Below are 15,074 nucleotides of genomic sequence, written 5' to 3'. Positions count from 1 at the left end.
CCTTTCTCTCTGAAATCAATAAAAATATATTAAAAATACATATTGAGATGCAAAATGATTAATTATATACCTTTTTAATTAAAGTTTATTTTATGCTTTATAATTAATTATTAAATCTGTAAGACAATTTATAATTAGCTACTTTTTATATCACTGTCTTTGAACTCAATAATTGGCTTTCCTGACTTTTAAATTGAGATCAATCTTTTTCCTGAGGTTTCTAATTGCACTAGCACTTGGGACTAAATGGAACAAATTTCTGCTCACAGTTCTCAACGCAAAGCCCACCAGGCACTCTGGACACAATCTGACATCTGACTTTCCTCTTATTGCTGAGCACATCTCAAATTGATCAGCTTACCAAGTAGAATTTGAAAGTCACTTTCATTTAAAATCAAATAACCATCAAATCACCCTATTATTATTAAAAGCCAGGATGCTCACCAACACAAATCCCAATGGTGAGCTCCCCATACTTTCAGAACCTGACTTCCCCTAAAGCACAACATGTTGGGCCTCTTTCAGACTTAGACAGTTGGCTGTATAACAGGAAAATTGAAGCCAAATTTGAAATCACTTTTTTAAAATAGTATTTGTTGAAACAACATTTTATTCAAATTTTTTAAATCTTGAAGGTGATCAAAATTAAGCTATGTTTTCAGAAGTAAAACTGTTCCCATAAGTCTCATCTCAGAGAAAGAACTAAACATTAAAATGAATTCCTGATCTTTTACTGGTTTGGAATGAATCACTTCGTGCCAGTTTCTAACTTTAGTTACACACCATAAAAACTAACAGCTTAAGGAAGGGGCTTAACCTGAAGTGTATGAACCTCCTGAAGTTGTAGACAAAGGTCTGTGTTCATGCATACTTATGCTTTTCTCAGATTCCAAAAGGGATTCATGGGGCTTATGTCACTGAAAGCAATAATGGCATGCTTCAATTTCTACTTTTAAAAAAATCAATAAAGTTATTAACATTAATAAAATCACATTTTGAGAGTCTCCAAGTATGACCCGAGGAGAGTGGGTTAACAGCAGCGGAGATCAAAGAGCACATGCATAATCCAGTTTCCCACACAGCTGAGCATGGCCAGCTGCCAGAGTGCAGGTGGCAGCGAAACAGTTGTGGAGTACTTTTCTTTTCTGTAGTCAACTGCTTAACTGACACCCATAATGGACTATTGGTTATCCTCCAGCACTGAAAGGCACATCAACATTAACACCCAGTTTAAAGAGGAGTATAGGAGACTTGACTTGGGGTGGTAAACACACAATACAATATACAGATGATGTATTGTAGAATTGTGTACCTGAAATCTATATAATTTTGTTAACCAATGTCACCCCAACAAATTCAATAAAAAATTAAATAAAAATAATTTAACTTAAAAAAAAAAGAGAAGCGAGAGAAACTAAGATGGCGGCATAGATAAACACCGGGAAATTGCTGCTTCCCACAACAATCGATAAATGCATCAAAAACACAAGGTGGACATCATCCAGAACTACAGGAGGGCTGGCTGAGTGTAAATTCTACAACTAGAAGGAAAGAAAAGCACACTGCGAGCGGGAGGAGCTGTGGAGGTGGAGTGCAGAGGTACGGGGGCTCGTGCGCACGGAAAGGGTCTGGCACCTGAGGACGCAGCTGTCTTTTTGAATCCGGAGGGAAACACAAGCTCCCGACGGCTCTGAAATCCGGTTCCGGGAAGTCTCTGGGGACCCAGGACTCATACGGGTTGATACTGGACTGTCTGGCAGCGGGCGAGCTTGAGAGCGGCTTTCCCTCAGAGGTGCTTGTAGCCATTGCCGTGACACTGGGACTCGCGACTCCTTAGGGCAGGGCTGAGGCTCCGCCATAGCTGCTTTCTCCGCCCTTTGATTTCTTGAGACCCCGCCCCACCCAGGCTGCGGCAGAGGCTTTTGCATATGAATGCCCCGGCCATTTGCAACCTGTAATTACCTAACCGCAGCCGGGCCAGATAGACCCAGAGCTTCCAAGAGAAGGCCCAAGGCCCCACAGCGGCTTGCATTGCTACATAGCTGACCATCATCAGGGCACTTCCAAACTCCAAAAAAAAAGGAAGGGGAATCTGCAGTTCTCTTCGTAGTTCCTGCTGTGTAACCTCAGGCAGAGGCTAAATTAGCACCTCCTTAGATCCAAGAGCCACTGTACCCAGTGGTCAGAGGGGAACCATCCAGATCACAACTCCTCAGATCCATAAGGGACACACTCAGGGTGCAGTCTCAGTGAGCACCAAAGCCCCACTGAAGCAAGTCTTGCCCCAGAAGGGTGTCTCCAGCACAGAAGTTCTCCCACTGCAGACACAGCTGATTCTCGCTGCCAATTGCCCTGGAGGTCAATTCCTCCCAGTGATCCTACAACAACCAAGGCATAGCTACAACAAGACTGTGCACAAAGCCCACGAGGGGGTGCACCAAGAGTGTCCACCTCAGGTAACTGGGGAGGCTGAGCCACTGGGCCCTACAGGACACCTAGCACACAAAGCCACTCTATCAACACAGGGAAGCAGCCAAAATGCGGAGACAAAGAAACAGGTCACAAATGGCAGAAATGGAGGAAAGCAAACAACTGGATATAGAGTTCAAGGCCACGTTTATAAGGTTTTTCAAGAATTTTATGGAAACCGCCGATAAATTTAATGAGTCCCTCAATAAGTATAGTGAGACCACGGAGGACATGAAAAAGTACCAACTAGAAATTAAGCATACACTGACTGAAATAAAGAATAATCTACGAGATCCAACAGCAGACAAGAGGATCCCAAAAATCAAGTCAAAGATTTGAAATACAAAGAAACAAAAAATACCCAACTGAAAAAGAAAAAAGAAAAGAGATTCCAAAAATATGAAGATAGTGTAAGGAGCCTCTGGGACAACTTCAAGTGTACCAACATCAGAATTATAGGGGTACCAGAAGAAGAGAGAGGGCAAGATATTGAAAACATATTTAAAGAAATAATGACAGAAAACTTCCCCCACCTGGTGAAAGAAATAGACTTCCAAGTCCAGGAAGCACAGAGAACCCCAAACAAAAGGAATCCAAAGAGGACCACACCAAGACACATCATAATTAAAATGCCAAGAGCAAAAGACAAAGAGAGAATCTTAAAAGCAGCAAGAGAAAGACAGTCAGTTACCTACAAGGGAGTACCCATACGACTGTCAGCTGATTTCTCAACAGAAACCATGCAGGCCAGAAGGGAGTGGCAAGAAATATTCAAAGTGGTGAATAGCATGAACCTGCAACCAAGATTACTTTATCCAGCAAAGCTATCATTCAGAATAGAAGGTCAGAGAAAGAGCTTCACGGATAAGAAAAAGCTAAAGGAGTTCATCACCACCAAACCAGCATTATATGAAATGCTGAAAGGTATTCTTTAAGAAGAGGAAGAAGAAAAAGGAACTCTTACCATTTGCCACAGCATGGATGGAACTGGAGAGCAGATAAATACCACATGATCTCACTCATTTGTGGAATATAATGAACAACATAAACTGATGAACAAGGACTGATCCAGAGACGGAGAGGCATTGATTGGAATGTCGGGCTTTGGAGGGAGGGGAGGGGAGGGTGGGGGTAAGGGGGAAAGATCAACCAAAGGACTTACATGCAGGCATATAGGCCTAACCAATGGACACGAACAACGGGGGGGGGGGGGGGGGTGAGGGCATGAGCGGGGGGGGGGTAGAGGGTAACGTGGGGACAAGGACACATATGTAATATCTTAATCAATAAAAATATATTTTAAAAAAAGAAATAAAAAATAGATTAGGCAATAAAAAAAAAAAAAGAGAGAAGCATCAAAGTGATAATAACTCTCAAATTTTACCTAAAAAAGATCTTTTCCGGAATTCTAAACTGCATTCATCTGTACAAATTCTTATGTAGCACCTCCAGATATCTCCAATACTTTTAAAATGAAGTTAAGAAGATGAAATAGAGTAACAATTAGATTAAATTTGGCTTTCGAATTAATGGGAAATAAAGGTTATCCATACCTGTAAAGTATTACAGGGAAGGGCTCACAAAACATCAGGCAGAAAATGTTTGTATCAAATCATATGGAAACCAAACACACACAAGGATACAAAACAAAGCAACTGCTTTTTATTTAAAGTACATGTGAGAACTCCAAACATCGATTTTAAAAAAAATGCATTTTTTCCATTTTAAATGCCTCCAAATAATGTGGTAAGGCATGTGTCTGCCATTTGCTCTCTTCTCTCTCTCTCTCTCTCTCTCTCTCTCTCTCTCTCTCTCTCTCTCTCTCTCCTATTCTTACAACTTTTAGGAAAGTTTAAAACTCATTCAAAATTTTAAAAATTAACCTAAAATTAAATATCTATTTTATCCTAAAAATTTAAACACAAAATAACGTCATTTTATGTTATTTCTTGAAAAACCTTATTGTTATCAATTTAAGTAAACAGTGTATATTTCTTACTAAATACATCTAAATACTTTTTTAAAAAATTGATTTTCAGAGAGAGAGAAAGGGAGAGAGAGAAAAAAAATCAATGGGAGAGTTTGCCTCCTGCACACACCCTGGCTGGAAATCAAACCCCTCTCTGCCCCCCACCCCAACACCTCCACCCCCACCCTGTTGGTGTATGGGTGGACACTCCAACTAACTAAGCCACATCAGCCAGGGTTATATCGCAATGATTTCAGATAATTATATTTAAATGTATTACATTAAAGATACTGCAATCTTTGCCCAACCCTGTTTGGCTCAGCATATAGAGCAACGGGCTGCAGGCTGAAGGGTCCCAGTTCCATTCTGGTCAAGGGCACATGTCCGGGTTGCAGTCTCGATTCCCAGTAAGGGGAGTGCAGAAGGCAGCTGATCAATGATTTTCTCTCATCATTGATGTTTCTATCTCTCTCCCTCTCCCTTTCTCTCTGAAATCAATAAAAATATATTTTCAAAAAAGATACTGCAATCTTTAATAATCTTATCTAAAATTAGATCTTTTAAACTTCACATTACTACTTCTATAACTTCCGATAATGATGGAATGTAGTAATGAGATTTTATATTACCATGAAAGGAGTTGGAGTATCAAAAAGTTCCCAAATGCCCAAACTCCATTGTGTTCATCATCAATCAACTACAGGATAGATCAAGCTCCAGCAGTGAAACTTGTATCTCTCAGAGCAAAGTATGTGAAGGTGGATTTGGAGCCAAAAAAACCATACTTTCACAACTGTTATAATTGGAAGCCATAATTTGGAGTTTCCCAATGAACACAATTGTTCCATTTTCTCCAGTGAATGAGTTTAGTAGGCAGATGGTTACATTGTTCCAAGGTTGAAAGGCAGGTGCCATAGAAAACAGAAAGCAAGGGAGTTGAAAGTTCTGGGGAGAGAGTAATTTTAACTATTCACTGGATAGGGTAGGTCCTAGATAGATTTTTTTAATGGAGAGAAACCAGGTGAGGAATGATAGATGGAGGGGAAAACTAGAAGGACAGGAGCAGAAATATTGGGGATTTAGGGAGGGAGGAAATTTTGTGGTTGTGTGTTCAAAGTGGGATTATGGTTGTTAGTTGTTTGAGGGTAGAGAATGATTGATAAGAGACCTTGTAAGATACTGAGGGGGTCTGGAGGTAAAGGTCATTATATAAAGAATGTCAAAAAAACTATAAATTAGGGAGTTGGAGGGAGTGTCCAGATGTATATATAACATATCCAGATTGACAAGAGTTAGTGGTAGAAGGGTTATTGTAATCCAGGTGCCAGAGTTCTTAATGAATTCTGGGGTTAACCAGAATACATTGTTTCAAGGGGAACTTTTGGGGTTTAAATAGCAAGGCTTCAGGCCCAGGTTCTTTGACTTACTAGCTGATCTTGGACAAATTATTTATTTCTTAGATATCTTTCCCCTTATCTGTAAAATGTCATTAATATAATTTTATAGGGTTTTTCTAATGATTAAAGAAACCTATTTAAAGAAACTTGCAGCCATGTTTGAAGAGAGGAACCTGAGTCTCTCTGTGCCCTTTCATTTCTGCTTACACACCCAAGCTCATTTCTTTCTCGTAATGTCTTGACAAGTGCACCCAGTAGCTGTCAACACACTTTACTAACATTCTGCTTTCCAACCTCTCCCCATAGAGTAACAAAGTCATTGAACACATCTGCCTCCCAAGTTATTCTCACCAAGTGTTTTACCAAATGTGTCAGGTAGATCTTTATTTTTCAGCCTCCAGGCTCTATATTCTCACTGCCCACTGAACAATCTTAAATCAATATATATATTTTAGATGTTTTTATGGCACACTCTTACTTCCAGATGCGAAATTCTATTACGGTCAGGATATTGAATGCTCTTGCTAGCATTACATGTTCTGAACATAATTGAAAGTGTTGGAAGAGAGAAAGGAAGGAAGAAAGAACAAACCTGAAGGAAAAGAGGTGACACAGTGGGTTTACATTCCGGGCAGGGACTGAGATATCAGGAGTGTAATTAACTAACCTCAAGTTCTTCTTGGAGTCTGAGGACAAATGAACCCATTTGGTGTTGAAACTCACGGGGCTTTAGATGTTGCTTTCATTGATGGCTAAAATGTTTCACTTATCAGAATTCTGGTTTCATTTCCTCTCTGCGTCCTTCAACTTTGAACTTTTAAAGTCAGACCAGCTGCAGCACTTCTGAGCCCTATCCAAGTATGTATGCCCAAGCCATTTTGAGAAGTGTACAAGATTCACAAAAAAGAGGGTGAAACTTATCTCTATCAGATAAAACCTAGAATTGAGCTTTATCATAAATAAATCATTGCTTGAAAGGAAACAGAAAATGTGTTCCAGAATTATGCCTTTCAGCAAAGTTTCCTAATTCTACCATAAGATATTAAAATTGATTCCTTAAATTTTCAAAAATAAGAGTATTATTGTCATCCATATTACATAATCAGCATCTCCACCTATTGTTTTCATGGCCATCGTCATCACCATTCTCTCTCTCCCCCTCTTTCTCATCATTAAATATTGTGAGTATGTACTGTCTGCAGGACATTGTGCTAAGTGCTGGGCTTGCCTAAGCACACAGATGCAGTGTGAGGCAAAACTCTCCTTAGTCCCCTGGGATGCGCTGCTACTGAGAAGTGTTGGTACATAGTCTTTTTTATTATTATTTTAAAGCCTCTGTGCTCAAGAAGTGTTGCCAGCAGATTCTCCATCCTACCCCAGGCCCAACTCACTATTTCTGCATTAGTTTCCAGGGTCACTGTGTCACTATTAAATTGAGCTCTCCCAATCCCCCGAAGTTATGATCAGGAGAGAAGGAAGGAAGTTGAAGGAAGGAAGGAAGGAAGGAAGGAAGGAAGGAAGGAAGGAAGGAAGGAAGGAAGGAAGGAAGGAAGGAAGGAAGGAAGGAAGGAAGGAAGGAAGGAAGGAAGGAAGGAAGGAAGGAAGGAAGGAAGGAAGGAAGGAAGGAAGGAAAGGAAGGTGGGAAGAGATCTAATATATGGGTTCATGAAAATAAGAGATTGCATTCAAATTAGAAAAAAATTATTAGTTTTCAAATTATGAATAAAAGGCTCACGATTTAACAGGCCCACAAATTCCTTAGAACCCCTGAATATATTAACTCTTGAGAAGAATAAATATTAAATATACACATACACACACATATACCACAACTTGTGTGGCTCTGTTCAAAGACACTTTAAAGCCATTTACATTATTAGTGCTAAATTCAGCTTTCTTTACATTGAACCTAAATAACTAAAATCTGCCTCTTTGTCATTTCTATTTGTCTGACATAGGGCAAATCTCATCCCTGAACTCTTTTTTTTTTTTTTTTGAGTTGCTTGATTTTATTTTTTTATTTTGTTTTATTTTGTTTTTGTTTTTAATTATTTATTGTTTATAGTATTACAAAGAGTATTACATATGTCTCCTTTTTTTTCCCGCCCTTGATAATCCCCAGACCTCCCCAACCCCCCCCCCCCCAGTGTCTTATGTCCATTGGTTATGTTTATATGCATGTATACAAGTTCTTTGGTTGATCTCTTACCCCACCCCCTTGCTGCCCCCCAACCCTCCCCGGCCTTCCTGCTGTAGTTTGACAGTCTGTTTGAGGCAGCTCTGCCTCTGTATCTATTTTTGTTCATAAGTTTATAATGGTCTTTATTATCCATAAATGAGTGACATCATGTGGTATTTTTCCTTCATTGACTGGCTTATTTCACTTAGCATAATGCTCTCCAGTCCCATCCATGCTGTTGCAAATGGTAAGAATTCCTTCTTTTTTACAGCCGCATAGTATTCCATTGTGTAGATGTACCACAGTTTTCTAATCCATTCATCTACTGATGGGCACTTAGGCTGTTTCCAGATCTTAGCTATGGTGAATTGTGCTGCTATGAACATAGGGGTGCATATATCCTTTCTGATTGGTGTTTCTGGTTTCTTGGGATATATTCCTAGAAGTGGGATCACAGGGTCAAATGGGAGTTCCATTTGTAGTTTTTTAAGGAAACTCCATACTGTCTTCCATAGTGGCTGCACCAGTCTGCATTCCCACCAGCAGTGCACAAGTGTTCCTTTTTCTCCACATCCTCTCCAGCACTTGTCGTTTGTTGATTTGTTGATGATAGCCAGTCTGACAGGTGTGAGATGGTACCTCATTGTTGTTTTGATTTGCATCTCTCGGATGATTAGTGACTTTGAGCATGTTTTCATATGTCTCTTGGCTTTCTGAATGTCCTCTTTTGAAAGGTGTCTATTTAGGTCCTTTGCCCATTTTTTGATTGGATTGTTTACCTTCCTTTTGTTAAGTTGTATGAGTTCCCTATAAATTTTGGAGATTAAACCCTTATCAGTGATAGCATTGGCAAATATGTTCTCCCATGCAATGGGCTTTCTTGTTGTTTTGTTGATGGTTTCTTTTGCTGTGCAGAAGCTTTTTATTTTGATGTAGTCCCATTTGTTTATTTTCTCTTTAGTTTCCAATGCCCTAGGAGCTGTATCAGTGAAGAAATTGCTTCGACATATGTCTGAGATTTTGTTGCCTTTGGATTCTTCTAGTATTTTTATGGTTTCCTGTTGTACATTTAAGTCCTTTATCCATTTTGAGTTTACTTTTGTGTATGGTGTGAGTTGGTGGTCTAGTTTAATTTTTTGCATGTACCTGTCCAATTTTCCCAACACCATTTATTGAAAAGACTGTCTTGACTCCATTGTATGTTCTTGCCTCCTTTGTCAAATATTAATTGAGCATATTGGTTCGGGCCGATTTCTGGGCTCTCTATTCTATTCTATTGATCTATGTGTCTGTTCTTGTGCCAGTACCAGGCAGTTTTGAGAACAGTGGCTTTGTAATACAGCTTGATATCTGGTATTGAGATCCCACCACTTTGTTTTTTCTCAGGATCGTTGCAGCTATTCGGGGTCTTTTTTTATTCCAGATGAATTTTTGGAGAGTTTGTTCTAGGTCTGTGAAATATGCCGTTGGTATTTTATCATCCCTGAATTCTTAAGTCAGTTGTTGTAACTCCCATAAATCTGTTCTCGGAGATGAACCACCCAGGTACCTTCTACTCTTCCTTGACTGATAGGACTTCCGTTCTCTTGGCTGCTTTTCTCTGAAGTATTCCATTTTGGCCACATCTAAGTCAACACTCCTGATAACAGAGCGCCCATGCAGAAAGGACTAGCACTCTCAAAAACAGATATGGTACTGCCAGTATTACCCCCAAGGATGGTATTATTCTTTGCTTCTTTTTGAAATTTGCAGCTGGAGATGCAGTTTTGCATTTGCTATGAAAATTGTCACCCCAGCCACACAAAGTTCTGTGTCTGATGAGTCTGCCCGTGGCCATTTCTCAGCATTTTCAGCTACCTCCTGTTGCTCAAAGCTGTGCTGCAGTGCATGTGGAGTGATGGGTTAGATCATAGAGTTCGTTGTTATGCTCTGCAAATAAAGTATTGTTATGGCTGTTTACACTTTTACAAAGGAAATGCTCTCCAGCTGCTCTTCTTTGCCTGAATTCATTAGATTCGCTGAAGACGTTTTATCTCAGGAGCTCATTCTCTGAGGTATGCGGGATTAGTCTCTACAGTGCTTTTACATCTCATATGTCAGGTCAGAATTTTATTGCTTGGGGCTGTTAGAAGATTTAGAAAGCAAAATAGATACATAATATAATTTTTTGGAACAATGGCAAGAATCAAACAGAAAAATCATTGTCTGTAACTGAATTAAGAGGCAACAACACACAAACCAGCAAGATGACAATATCGAATCAATGTCTCATCATTTTATGTGCCACAGACTATTCTAAATACATTTTTATCTTTCATCTCACCCAATCCTTGGAATAACCCTATGAGATGGGTATTACTATTATCTGCATTTTCCAGATGAGTAAATGGAAGCCCAGAAAACTTCAAAAGGTGCCCTGTGTCACACAGCTAGTGAATGACAAAATTAAAATTTGAACCAAGCTATGTTAAACCCATACCACTATCTCCTGGTTCCCATTAGTTCTAGTCAAAGGCATTCTGGGTGAACACCTACTGGTAGGGAGCATGAGGAGTGTGTGAAAACAGACTTCAGAGATGCCCAGCAGGAGCGTCAGCTGGTACAAGCTTTCCAAGAGTAATTTGGTACTCTCCATCAAAAGCCTTACAGTTTAACTTAGGGAAATTGAACAAATGTTGTAACATACATGTTCAGCAAGGTCAATAGAGGCAACAGAAATAATGGCAAAACATAAAAATTACCTACTATTCAACTAAAGGGATTTGGTATATAAATGATGGTACATTATTCAGCACGGTTATTGTATAGTCATTATGTCTATAGACATAAAAGGTAGATACCATTTACTGAAAATGCATGTGCATTACAAAACAGAATCTATAATATCATATTATTTACTAGAGGCCCGGTGCACAAAAATTTGTGCACTCGGGGGGGAGGGAGGTCCCTCAGCCTGGCCTGTGCCCTCTCGCAGTCTGGGACCCCTCGGGAGATAATGACCTGCTGGCTTAGGCCTGATCCCGGGTGGCAGAGGGCAGGCCCAATCCCTAGGTGCAGCCCCTGGTCGGGCTCAGAGCAGGGCCAATTGGGGAGTTGGGGCGCCGCCCCCTGTCATGCACAGAGCAGGGCGATTGGGAGGTTGTGATGCCACCCTCAGTCACACTCAGGGTAGGGCCGATTGGGGGGTTGAGGCACACTCAAGGCAGGGTTGATGGGGAGGTTGCGGCGCCACCCCCTGTCACGCACAGAGCAGGGCCAATCAGGGGGTTGGGGTTGGGGCACTGCCCCCTGTCACTCACAGAGCAGGGCCCATCAGGGGGGTTGGGGCTCTGTACCCTGTCACACACAGAGCAGGGCCAATCAGGGAGTTGGGGCACTGCCCCCTGTCACGCACAGAGCAGGGCCAATCAGGGAGTTGGGGCACTGCCCCCTATCAGGCACAGAGCAGGGCTGATCAGGGGGTTGGGGCGCCTTCCCCTGTCACGAACAGAGCAGGGTGGATAGGAAGGTTGTGGCCCCGCCCCCTGTCACACACAGAGCTGCAGGGCGATCAGGGGGTTTGGGCGCTGCCCCCTGTCATGCTGATCCCGGTGCCCGTAGGCCTCGCGGCTCGGCTGATCCCGGTGCTGGGAGGCATATTACCCTTTTATTATATAGGGTAGAGGCCTGGTGCATGGGTGGGTGCTGGCTGGTTTGCCCTGAAGGGTGTCCTGGATCAGGGTGGGGGTCCCCACTGGGGTGCCTGGCCAGCCTGGGTGAGGGGATGATGGCTGTTTGCAGCTGGTCACACACCCTTCAGGGTGGGGGTCCCCACTGGGGTGCCTGGCCAGTCTGGGCGAGGGGCTGAGGGCTGTTTTCAGGCTGGGGGTGACTGAAGCTCCCAACCGCTCCTTTTTTTCTTTTTTTTTTTTTTTATTCTGGACCAGCTTTAGCTTTGAGGCTTGGCTCCAGCTCTTAGGCCTCCGCTGCTGAAAGTAGGTTTCTGGCCTTTGCTTACAATGTTGCGATCCTGCTGGCTGAAGCCCAGTGGACTAAAGCAGGTTTCTGGGGTTTTGTTTAGCTTCTATATTTGTTACATAGTTGCTTAGAGTTGCAGCTCAGAGGCCTGCAATGGCAGGCGGGGAACGTTGGAGTCCTCCGTCACTGAAGCAAGCAAGCCTCATGTTAGTTTCAAGCTGCCTGGCTGCTGGCCGCCATCTTGGCTGGCAGTTAATTTGCATATTGCCCTGATTAGCCAATGGGAAGGGTAGTGGTCGTATGCCAATTACCATGTTTCTCTTTTATAAGATAGGATAAACATGTACACATCAACTTGCATATATATATGTATATATATATATATATATATACACTCTCATTTTTAAAATCTCAGAAGGATATATACTAAAATGACATAAAAACACTTCTGTGTAGTTATATTAACAGTTGTTTTTTCATTATAATCAACGGTATTTTTTCTTATTTCTATATTTAATATGTATATTTTATTTTTTAAAATTCTTTATTGTTCAAAGTATTACATATAGTATTATATATGTCCCCATTTTCCCCCATTAGCCTCTCCCCGGCCAACTCCCTCCCCCCCCCCCAAGCACATGCCCTCACCCCCCTAGTGTCTGTGTCCACTGGTATGCTTATATGCATACATACAAGCCCTTTGGTTGATCTCTTACCCCCCACACACCCTCCCCTGCCTTCTCTCTGAAGTTTGAGGGTCTGTTTGATGCTTCTCTGTCTCTGGGTCTATTTTTGTTCATTATATTCCACAAATGAGTGAGATCATGTGATATTTATCTTTCTCCGACTGGCTTATTTCACTTAGCATAATGTTCTCCATATCCATCCATGCTGTTGTGAATTGTAAGAGTTCTTTCTTTTTTACAACAGCATAGTATTTCAATGGGCAGCTGTACCACAGTTTCTTAATCCATTCATCTACTGATGGGCACATAGGCTATTGTACATCTTAGCTATTGTAAATTGTGCTGCTATGAACATAGGGGTGTCTATGTTCTTTCTGATTGGTGTTTCTGATTTCTTGGGATATAGTCATAGAAGTGGATTACTGGGTCAAAGGGAAGTTCCATTTTTAATTTTATAAGGAAATGCCATATGTTATAATACTTTGAACAAACCTCATGCACCACTCTGTATTCCCAACAGCAGCGCATGAAGTTTCCTTTTTCTCCACATCCTTGCCAGCACTTATCATTTGTTGATTTGTTGATGATAGCCATTCTGACAGGTGTGAGATGGTATCTCATTGTCGTTTGATTTACAGCTCTAGGATGATTAGTGACTTTGAGCATGTTTTCAAATGTCTCTTGGTCTTCTGTATGTCCACTCTCAAAAAGTGTCTAGGTCCTTTGCCCATTTTTTGATTGGATTGTTTATCTTCTTTTTGTTAAGTTGTATAAGTTCCCTGTAAATGTTGGAGATTATACCCTTAACAGAGATAACATTGGCAAATATGTTCTCCCCTGCAGTAGGCTTTCTTATTGTTTTGTTGATGGTTTCTTTTGCTGTTACAGAAGCTTTTTATTTTGATGTAGTCCCATTTGTTTATTTTCTCCTTAGTTTCCATTGCCTTAGGAGCTATATCGGTAGATATTGCTATGACATATGTCTGATATTTTGCTGCCTATAGATTCTTCTAAGATTTTTATGGTTTCCCATCTTATATTTAAGTCCTTTAGCCATTTTGAGTTTATTTTTGTGTATGGTGTAGGTTGGTGGTCATTTTTTTGCATGTATCTGTCCAATTTTCCCAATACCATTTATTGAAGAGACTGTCTTGACTCCATTGTACCCTCTTACCTCCTTTTTCAAATATTAATTGAGTATAATGGTTTGGGTCGATTTCTGGGTTCTCTGTTCTGTTCTATTGGTCTATATGTCTGTTCTTGTGCCAGTGCCATGCAGTTTTGAGAACAGTGGCTTTGTAATATAGCTTGATATCTGGTATTGGGATCCCTCCAACTTTGTTCTTCTTTTTCAAGATTGCTGTGGCTATTCGGGATCTTTTTTTGTTCTATATGAATTTTTGGAGAGTTTGTTCTAGGTCTGTAAAATATGATGTTGGTATTTTAATAGAGTAATATGTATATTTATTAAGAAAGTGTTATTAAGAAAATAATAAAAGGTTTAATTAATATATTTAATAATAATTTTAAAATAATAACTAATAAGATGTATACTATCTCTTAAATAAGAAAAGTCTAAAACTAGATAAAATCTGTATAGTTTATATTATTATATTACATATAAAAATATACAATAAATTCACCATTATCTCAAGTATTAGGATTAAAGATGAATTTTATTTTTCTTCATTTTGAGTGTCTGTATTTTTAATTTTATGATGCTTTTATAAGTAAAATAAGTATTTTAAAGGGTCTATTATTAATGACAAATAATAGTGAGTTGTATGAAAATAGAGTTCAAAAATCACACGAATGTAGCACACACAAAAAGTACCATTGTTCAAAATGGGTTAAACAAATATAAATTGTTAATTCTTTCCTAGTGCCTAGAGACTTATCCACTGTGACGACCAAGAAAGAAAATTAAAACTATGGAATTAACACAACTTGAAATGATGAGGCTTTTAACAGCATCCCTGAAATGTCCTTAATACAGAACACACAAGGAAAACCATCGATTTGTTTGTTTCTGGAACATTTTTAAAGTGACAAATAGGAAACATTACAGCTTTGTTATCATGTGAAAGAGATTAATTCAACAATAGCCTTAATATTTATTAAATGCAGCTGCCTTGAGATTTTCCCATGACATAAAAATTAACTTTTTAATCAAATATATGAAAATTGCATTTTGTGCATTTGTGTCATGATCATTCCATGTTGCACATGTTGCATGAAACTCATCAAGATAGGGAGGCATAACCTGTTAAACTACAGAATCTAATTGAGTCCCAGTATAGCTCATTATGTTTTATCCAGTAGTTCTACAGTAAAGTGATAAGCAGAAGGCAGAAACAAGAAAAAGAAAAGCTAAGTATAAGCTGGACAAAGCTTATAAAAGGGGGGTAATTTGTTGT

The sequence above is a fragment of the Myotis myotis genome, unplaced genomic scaffold, assembly GCF_014108235.1.
Source record: "Myotis myotis isolate mMyoMyo1 unplaced genomic scaffold, mMyoMyo1.p scaffold_m19_p_1, whole genome shotgun sequence".
Taxonomy (NCBI): Eukaryota; Metazoa; Chordata; class Mammalia; order Chiroptera; family Vespertilionidae; genus Myotis; species Myotis myotis.
The sequence above is the reverse complement of the archived record's forward strand: the minus strand, read 5'-3'. Positions refer to the sequence as shown.